This window comes from Miscanthus floridulus, chromosome 1, assembly GCF_019320115.1.
Source record: "Miscanthus floridulus cultivar M001 chromosome 1, ASM1932011v1, whole genome shotgun sequence".
Lineage (NCBI taxonomy): Eukaryota > Viridiplantae > Streptophyta > Magnoliopsida > Poales > Poaceae > Miscanthus > Miscanthus floridulus.
In genome coordinates this window covers 115,415,407-115,425,653 of record NC_089580.1, presented here as the reverse complement: position 1 = coordinate 115,425,653, position 10,247 = coordinate 115,415,407, and the positions used below count along the sequence as shown (strand labels likewise).

Here is a 10,247-nt window from a genome sequence, read left to right as displayed (position 1 = left end):
TTTCTCAGATTTAAAAAAATCATTTGTGTTTGAATTTTCATACTACCTAGGAAAGTTTTACCTCTATATGCGATCTACAACTTTCTACTTGACACATTTTTTATATGCGATCATTTAGGGGCAGAAATATTCGTTTATTTTCCTTATATTTTTAATTTTATTTATTTTAATTTTCCAATGAACTTGGATATTGACATAATCTATACCAAAGTTATATATCTCAATGTGACCAATACCTTTGTGGTTGAAAACTCTTTATTTGAGATCATTTAGAGGCCCAAATATTCATTTTAAGTTATTTGATTATGCAATTCAATTTATATTTTTATTTTTTGAAATAACCTCAAATGGAGACACGCTTTATAACAAATTTTTATTTCTTGAAGTGGTATAAAAATTCTAGCTTAACATTTTCATTTGAAATTATATAGAAACAAAAATATTTAACAAAAGATGCCAAAACTAAAAAACTAAAGACACATGGGTCTACATGCCACATCATCAAAATAAATTTGAACTATTTTAGGGGATAATTATCTGGTTTCAAAAGCTATGGAAAGTCATAAGTTGTCCTATATTCTTGTTTGAGGTTGTTTTTAAAATTTTCTACAAGTTCAGAGGGACAAATCAGACTTTACTTGCATGGATATCAAAGTACAAGGAAGAATCAACAATAAATAAAATAAATGAGAATGAGAATAAACAAATGAACATCAGCTAGTCGCCATCATGATGGCCCAAGATTGCTGGTCGACAAAAAAAAATGAGCCTCATTCTTAACGTCATATGGGAAGCTCTGATCTTTGTGTATATCATTCAATATTTTAGTCCAGTTTTGTGCACGACAAACTGACAGTTCCTGAGATTCCCTGGATCTGCTCTTTTGAGCATCCAGTTGTCTCTTCTTGATATTTTCTGTTCTTTTTTCGCTCCTCTCACACCATACGGTGTATAAAAGAAACTGCATCCTGCGCGATGGTTGGCTTGTTGGAGAGAGAGGACTAGACAGCCACAGCCAAGGTTTTCATTTTCGGAAATTAAAATTTATCGAGGATCATAGATAAAGAAGATAAATAGGATATATCAGAAATATCGGACCAAATTCAAATAAAATTTAATTTAAATTTAAGTAAATTTAAATAAATTTAAACAAAATTTGTACGAAAAAGATAGATATTTCCTTATCGGCACCTACAGATAAAGAGGATATATCAGAAATATTAGGAGATTTTGGCCGATATTGGAAACCATGGCCACAGCCATGAAGGGTGGCTCCATCAGCAACGAAGAACATGGTGGTCATCTTCCTCTTCATGGGAAACTTTCACAGGTCAGGGCACCACTTAACCTTATCTCAATTATCAGGCATTGTTTGCATTGTGTATTCTTTTTGAAGGAAGGTATTAGTGATTGAGAAAGTATACATGTATATGTTTCTGTTCATTTAATACCGAATGTGCTAGGGTCTCAACATAAGATTTGTCTGGAAAAACGTATTTTCTTATAAATTGCGAATGAAAAGATCAAATTAGAAAGACAATATTTGATGAATCATAGTCACAGTATGCTACAATGAGAGTCTGTTATACTATTACCGGTACCAATCAGAAGCCCTAAAGGAGCCTCTATGTTTGTGGAGACACGCTAGATAAAAAAGTTAATTATAGAAGTCCTCACGAAAGTATCTAGCTATTAATTTAGAAGACTCTATTGACGCCATCGCCAATAATAACAGTTATATCTGTTCTGTATAAAAAAATACCTATTTCTGACACTACAAAAAGTACACAAACTAACCCCTAAATTTTCATATAAAGTATCCATTTCTTCCAATAAGAAAGATACTTTAAAATAACCCCTAAATTTATTTTTAAATTATCCACCTTTAATATCATGAAAGATAATTTAAAACGATCCTATAAAGTTTTATATAAATTAACCATCTCTGATATTATACAACATAATGCAAAGTAACCCTAAATTTACATCTTTAATTTGTGTCTAAATTATCCATCCTAGAATCTATGTATAAATACTAACACAGGTTATATGAAAAATAATCCAATAACCATAATGTATGATATATTTTTTTTTTCTAAATTACACGCTTGGTCAATTAAAAGTAAGCATAATGCTATATGTCACCATATTGACTAAATAAACATGCATACATTAAGTTAAATATTAGTTTTAATGGTTTATCAAGTGTGGAAAAATATTCTCTTAACAAACCACATCTCAAAGACAACACATTTTCTTTCAACATTTGCACATAAATAGATGCCATTATGCTAATCACATTGCAATGCCAATTTCATTACAAACCAATTTTTTAATCACAAATGAGATTACATGTGCATTGCAGGACTATGCACCATACATTTCCAATGGATCTGTTGATATTAGAGGCAATCAAGCATCGAAAATCCATACTAGAAAGTGGAGAGCCTGCTACTCAATTCTAGGTAATCAGAATCTTATATCTCTTACGGTATCCAAGGGTGCAATGCACATAAGCTTTTCCACTTTATATTCTGGTGTGGATACATAAATTCTTGGGTTTGGAATTCCTTTTTCTTCACAGTTGGACAATTTTGTGGTTCTCTGTCGTACTATGGAGTTGGGACAAATCTGGTGAGTTACCTGTCCAATGTGCAGCAGCAAAGCAATATTGATGCGGTGAGCAATATTGCCTTCTAGCAGGGCACCTGCTACCTTTGTCCCCTTCTTGGAGCATTCTTGGCAGATTCATATTGGGGAAGACACCGAACAATTGTGATTTCCCTGTCAACCTTTTACATGTGTAAGTGTAGGCATGACTCAATAATCTTTGCAAACTGCAAATCCATTTTTCTCTATCAGATCATCAAGCTTGATTATTAGGTTTCGTTTGAACTGTTTTTTTTGTTCAATTAGTATATATGTTTTATTTGGCGGCACCTGTGTTCTTGTCAGTTGAGTTTTGGACAGCACTGATGGTTTCCAATTTTTTGTACACAGGGAATGATGTTACTGACACTTTCTGCAATTGTTCCTGCAAACATTCTTACAGTGCCTCCCCTCAGGATGCCTTGGCTTTTCTGGGCCTATTCCTGACAGCTCTGGGGCTTAGGTGGCATCTGGCCTTGTGTTCCCACATTTGGAGCTGATCAATTCAATGATACCGATGGGGAAGAGAAGGAACAGAAGGAGATCTACTACAACTTGTACTACGTTTCTGTCAATGGTGGTTTCCTCTTCGCAAGCAGTCCTTGTTTGGGTTCAGGACAATTATGGCTGGGGATTGGGTTTTGGGATTCCTACTGTGTTTTCAGCAGTTGGAGTTGTTGGGTTTCATTCCTGTATGAAGCTGTACAGGTATCAGAAACCAGGAGGAAGCCGTTGGGACCCGGGATCTCGAGTGAGCCGACCGGTCACCGGGTGAGCCGACTGGTCCCCGGCGTTCTCGCACACACACTATGGGTGGAGATAGAAGAAAAAGGAAGAACAGAGCACACACACAGCATAAGCACCAGCGTTGGCCGGAGCTATGCGGAGGAAATGACAAAACTCTACCCATCTAATCCTAGTACACAGACATGCCACGCTACCGGGCTGCTACAGTGATTAGATGTGACAGCAGGGCTGACTTTGGTGCATGCCCCTGCTGTGGCTATAGTGCGGCAGGGGAGCCTTTCGGCGCCTGCCCCTGCCGCGGCTACAATGCAGCAGCAAGGGAGCCATTTCGGCGCTTGCCCCTACCGCACATACAGAGATGGGAGAGCTGCATATTACTTTACAATTCTTCCCCTAATCCTATTGCTAACCCTAGAACCTCCACCATGTCGAACATCTTCTTCAGCTCCATCAACCGAAGACGGCCGAGCGGCTTGGTGAGGATGTTCGCGAGTTGCCAACTAGTTTCGACGAAATCGATGACGATCTGACCTCCATCGACACAGTCCCTAAGAAAGTGGAACTTGACGTCGATGTGCTTGCTCCAGTCATGGAGAGCCGGATTCTTCGTGAGGACAATGGCGGACTAGTTGTCCACCATCAGTGCTGGTGGGTGAGCTTCCACACCAGTCAGCTCGCCCAGCAGCCGCTGTGGCTGCCGCCACGTACTCTGCCTTGCACATGGATAGCGCCAGCACCTTCTGTTTGAGCAACAGCCATGAGATTGGAGCCGACCCAAGGAAGACGAGCACACCAGAGGTGCTCCGTCGTCCGTCGATGTCCCCCGCCATGTCTGCATCGCTGAAGACAATGAACTGCAGCCCACTTCCGCCAGTCTTGGGGGAGATGATCCCCTGTTCCACCGTCCTCTTGACGTAGCACAGCAGCCGCTTCACCGTGGCCCAGTGATCCACTAGGGGATCCACCATAAAGAGGCTGACGTAGCACATGGCGAACGAAATGTCCGGCCTCATGTGGACTAGGTAGTGCATACCACCGACGATGCCTCACCGTGGTACTGGCCTTTGTCAGCTTTAGCCGCTCCTCCATCGGAGTTATGCACGGCTTGCACTCATCCATGCTGCTTCGCTCCAACAGCTTCAGGGCATACGCGCTATAACAGAGCATGAGCGACTCCTTCTCCTTTCTCACCTTGATGTCGAGGTAGTAGGAGAGTGCACCGAGATTGCTCATTCAAAAATGAGCCACCATCTCACGCTTGAAGCTATGGATGTCCTCCGCACGTGCGTCGGTGACGATCAAGTCGTCCACATACACGGTGACGACGAGCTCCTCCTTCCCCCATCGCCGCGTGTAGAGAGTGTAGTCGGTTGCACACCACGTGAACCCAAGCTCGCCCAGTGTGGTGTCAAGCTTGGCGTTCCATGCTCACGGGGCCTGCTGCAGCCCGTAGAGCGCCTTGCGCAGTCGGAGCACCCTGTGCTCTGTTCCCTTGATGGCAAAACCTAGAGGTTGCCTGACGAAGACCATCTCCACCAGCTCATTATTGAGGAAGGCCGATTTTATGTCTAGGTGAGGGATGCGTCAGTCCTTCGCTTCTACCAAAGCCAGCAACAATCGGATAGACTCCATGCTCGCTACCGGCACAAAGACTTCCACGAAGTCGATGCCCTCATGCTGGACAAAGCCTCGGGCGATGAGGCGCACCTTGTGCTTGATAATGGCGCCGCGCTCATCCTGCTTGGCCTTGTACACCCACTTTAGGCCAATCGGACGGCATCCTAGAGGTGGATCGATGAGCTCCCAAGTCTTATTTTCCTCAATCGCCCAATGCCAATTTGCATCGTGCTCGGCCAGCGTGAACGTGGGTGGTTCCTCTGCACTAATGAGAAGCAGCTCTGGGTCATTGAGCAGCTGACCCACTAGGCCGGAGGACCCTATGCCACCAACGATGTCGTCTAGCCTACGGAACCGCACCTCCTCACCATCGTGGAAGGCATCCACGTACTCGGTGATGTCGCTTGGAGGTGAGGCAAACTCGATCAGCGTCGATGGAGTCCCCTGTTCTGCTGGAGTGGTCCGTAAAGCACCTGGAGTGCTTGGCACTCTGGCTGCAGTGCTCGGCACTACTCCTGGACCGCTCGTCACCACTCCTGGAGTGGTTGGCACCACTGCAGGAGTGCTTGGGACCAGTCTTGGAGTGGTTGGTACCACTGCAAGACCTCTCGGCTTCACTACGGGAGCGTTCAGCACCCGTCCTAAAGTGGTCAGCACCACTATAGGACCACTCGGAACCACTCCTATAGTTCTCGGCACCTCTCCTAGAGTGCTCGGCACCACCCCAGGAGGGCTCGGCTTTGTTGCTAGAGTGGTCAGCACCTCCTCTCCAGTGTCTCCACCACCGTGGATGACCAAGTGCTCGACAATGAAGGTGCTGGTGAAGCTGCCAGCCTCCCCTGTGCCTAGATTGTCCCAGTCCTGGGCCGCCTTCTCGTCGATCATGATGTCATGCGAGACAACCATCTTGACTCCATGTGGGTCATAGAGCTGGTATGCCTTGGTACCTTCCTCGTAGCCTAGGAGCACCATCGATGTGCTCCTGTCCTCTAGCTTGGTGAGGACCGGCTTCGTCTTCCTGATGTGGCCGATGCAGCCGAATGCCTAAAGGAAGAACATGTTCGGCTTGCATCCATACCAAGCTTAGAATAGTGTCACGCCCTTTAGGGCCTTTATGGGCGCATGGTTGAGGATGAACACCGCCATGGTCACCGCCTCAACCTAGAACTTTACTGGTATGCTTTTGGCCTTCATCATGGATCAAGCCATGCCGACCACCGTCTGGTTCCGCTGCTCCACCACGCCATTCTACAATAGTGAGTACGACGCGGTGTGGTGTCGCACCACACCCTAATCCACGCAGTACGTAGCGAACTCCACCGAAGTGAATTCGCCGCCACAATTAGTCCACAGCACGTGTAGCTTCTTGCTGCTCTCCGCCTCCACGCGTGCCTTGAACTTTTTTATCACCTCTGCTGCCTCGTCCTTGCTCATCAGGAGTTGCAGCCACATATAATGACTACAATCATCCATGAGCAGGAGAAAGTACCATCGACCACCATTTGTGGCTAGCATAATTGGCCCACAGAGATCGCCATAGACGAGCTTGAGAGCATCCACTGCACAATACTTGGCCAACTTTGGGAACGGAAGCCTCTTCTGCTTCCCAGCCAGGCAACTGTCACACAGCTCACCTGAGTGCTTGATGTGGGGCAGCCCTTAGGCCATCTTCTCTAACCGATCGAGCACATCGAAGCTGAGATGGCTGAACCGGGCATGCCACAGCCATGGCTCCTCGGTGTGCTATGCTGCCAGGCACACCGGCTGCTCCACATTCAAGTTAAGCAGGTACAACCGGTTCAGGGACCTCTTCACCTTGGCAAGAAGCCACTGCTCCTGGTCCCTGATCCTTAGGACGCCGTCCTTGATCAGTACCTCGCTGTCGTGCTCATCCAGCTGGCTAATGTTGATGATGCCTGAACACAGCTGTGGGATGTAATATACATCTATCAGCGCACGGTGCTTGCCATTCTGGCACCTAAAGATGATGGTGTCGCGTCCTCCGATCACCACCCTTGAGCCATCACCGAACTTCATCGTGCCGGTCACGTTGTCATCGAGCTCAGAGAAGGCTTCCTTGGAGCCCATCATATGGTTGCTGGCACCAGAGTCTAGGTACCACCACTGCTCCTGCTCGCTGCCTACATGTCTGTGGTGGATTTGGGCACATGGTTCGTTGAGGTTGATAGCCTTCAGAGCCTTGCCGTTCCCTTCCACCGCCATCACCTCTCCCTTCTCCTTGGCCTCAATGTTGTGCTGTGCATAGAACGTCACCATCAGGAGAGTGGCGTCATCATCCTCATCAGCCTACACTAAATGAGCCTCAACCATCTTCTCCTGCTCGTGATTTGGGAACTCCTTTGCCCAATGGCCTGTCTTCCTGCAGCGCCGGTAGGTGTTGGCGTCGACCTTCTTCTTCTTCTCTGAGGAAGCCTTGCCACGACGCTTTCCATCATCACCACGGCTGGAGGAGGCTTCCCTGGATTTCTTCTTCTTCATTTGGGCAGCCCACTCCTCCTCTGTCAGCAGCAGCTTGCCACTGTCCATTGTTGCCGTGGCTTGCTCCATGCGCTCATCCACCATCCACAGACGGCTTGTCACAGCCTCAATGATGAGGGTGGACAAGTCTAGTATCATCTCTATGGAGAGAGCGATCTAGATGTACTTCATCAGCACGGAGTGGAGGTACATTTAGACCGCCTCTTCTTCATCGATGGTGATGCCATGGCTCGTCAGCTTGCTGATGAGCGACTGCAGGTGAAGGGAGAAGTCCTCCACCGACTCACCATTCTTGAACTTGAGGTTGACTTACTCCTGCTTTAGTAGCTGGACCGTCTCCTTCTTTGCGCGGTCGGAGCCGACCTGTATCGCTGCAATGGCCTCCCACGCCTCCTTAGTAGAGTTCTTCGCACCCAACAGCTCCCTGTACTCCGCTAGCACAGCAGCAAGGATAGCCTTCAACACTGACATGTTATCTTCTTCGTTGTCGGTGCCCTTGTCAATGGCATTCCAGAGCCGTCAGACTCTGAGCTTGACCTTCATGGTCATTGCCCACTCGCCATAGTTGATGCGAGTTAGCGTCGGCCAACTGGTGTCGCTGACCTCTCGTACCGTGCGCACGATGACCTCCTGTCGTGGCTAGGTAGCCACAACAATGCCGTTGCTATCGCCCATCTCCAAACCGTCTGTCATCGTAAGTGGTTAGTCTGACGACAGCGCTTGTACGGCTCTAATACCACTTGTTCGGACCCGGGATCTCCCGCACGGGTGAACCGACCGGTCACCGGGTTAGCAGACCCGTCCCCGGCGTGCTCACACACACACTATGGCTGAGAGCGCACGCACATAGCACAAGCACCAGCGTTAGTCGGGAGCTCTGCAGAGGAGATGGAAAAAATCTACCCATCTAATCTTAGTACACAAATATGCCAGGCTGTCATGATGCTACAGTGACTAGATGTGACAGCAGGGCTGACTTTGGTGCCTATCCTACCCTTACTGTGGCTATAGTGAGACAGGGGAGCCTTTCGGTACCTACCCCTGCTGCGGCTACAGTGTAGGAGCAGGGGAGCCTTTTCGGCGCCTGCTCCTGCCATACATACAGAGACGGGAGAGCAGCAAATTCCTTTACAGAAGCGGGCTAACAGGGATATGCCAGGTTGTGGTGGTGGGCACTCGCAAGGTCAACGTAGATCTGCCAACAGACAGCTCTCTTCTGTATGAAATGCCAGGGAAGGAGTCCGTAATTGTGGGGAGCAGGAAGCTAATGCACACTGATGGACTAAGGTTTGGTGTTAACACAATCTTCTACTCATTTAGTCATTCTTTCATCTAAGTTATTCTGTTCATTCAGTCACTTGTCTTTTTCTTCTTTTTAAATAATTATAGGTTTTTAGATGCATCCTAGGGAAGCCGAGACCGGGATTGGTCTTAATTAGTATGACTATATATCATCTTGATGTAACTGTCAGAGATTAGTATGAGTAAAGTAACTTGAATGATTTGTTGGGTTTAGGTTCTTGGACCGAGCTACCACCACTGCGGAAGAGAAGTTTCTTGACACGCCTAATCCATGGAAGCTTTGTACCGTGACGCAAGTGGAGGAACTCAAGATTTTGGCAAGAATGCTTCCTGTATTTCTAGCTGCCATGATCTTCAACACAGCCGAAGCTCTATTCCCACTGTTCATTGAACAAGGACAGGTCATGGACAACTACATACATAGTTTCTCAATACCTCCTGCGTCTCTCACGACCTTCAACTGCCTCTGCATTGTCATCTTGGCCCCAGCGTACAACAAGATTCTCATGCCTATTGAGAGCAGGTTCACTGGTGTGAAGCGAGGACTGTCGGAGCTGCAACGAATCTGCGTGGGTATGGTTTTCGCAATGCTATCGCTGGTTTCAGCTGCGATAGTTGAGATGGCGCGTCTTGACATGGCAAAGAAGACAGGCCTGGTGCACCAGAGCACTGTGGTTCCAATGAATATCTTGTGGCAGGCACCACAGTACATCTTGGTAGGGGTTGCAAAGGTGTTCAGTGTGGTGGGTTTCATCGAATTTGTGTATGAGCAGTCACTAGATGCCATGAGAAGCTGCTACCAGGCTTAGGCTCTCGTCATGGTTACCCTTGGAAGCTACCTTGTGTCTATCATGTTAAAGATGATCGATCAGTGACAGAGGGGAGAGGGGGCCACGGTTGGATCCCCGAGAACCTCAACCAAGGGCGACTTGATCTGTTTTTCTAGTTGATGGCAGGACTGCAGCTGCTAAACCTTCTTAGATTTGCTTACTGTGCCATGAGGTACAAGAGCAAACTAGCTGGATGAGTTTATTTTTCTCAGCTAGTTTATCTATGCTTGGGAGCTCTTATGTCATGCTGCTCAAGTATCATACTAAGGCCTGTGACGTAGAGGGGCAGTAGAAGGGTCAAAATTAGCACGCTAATAATTCACAAGCATTTCACCGAACACCTTTTGTGCAAACTAGAGAAAACAGCTCCATAGTATTATTTCCTCAAACTCTAGCTCTCTCCGACTCAAAACCAAATGAACAAGCCACACAACAGAGAGTGAGCTTGGGATGTCCTCTTGTGCTAGTTTGGACACTCCATAGAAAAAGCCCTCAAAGTTATACATTGCCACAAATAAGTCCATAGACACCTAACTAAACATATATGCAACATTTTGCATAGCGTAGTTGGTCAAATGTGCCTCAAGATGGTGTCAATGGGAG

General features: G+C 46.8%; 1 pseudogene; it reads left to right on the top strand.

The window, feature by feature from the left end:
• Nucleotides 1-1,261: 1,261 nt before the first annotated feature.
• On the top strand, nucleotides 1,262-9,841 carry LOC136461808 (protein NRT1/ PTR FAMILY 8.3-like; annotated as a pseudogene).
• Nucleotides 9,842-10,247: the final 406 nt, after the last annotated feature.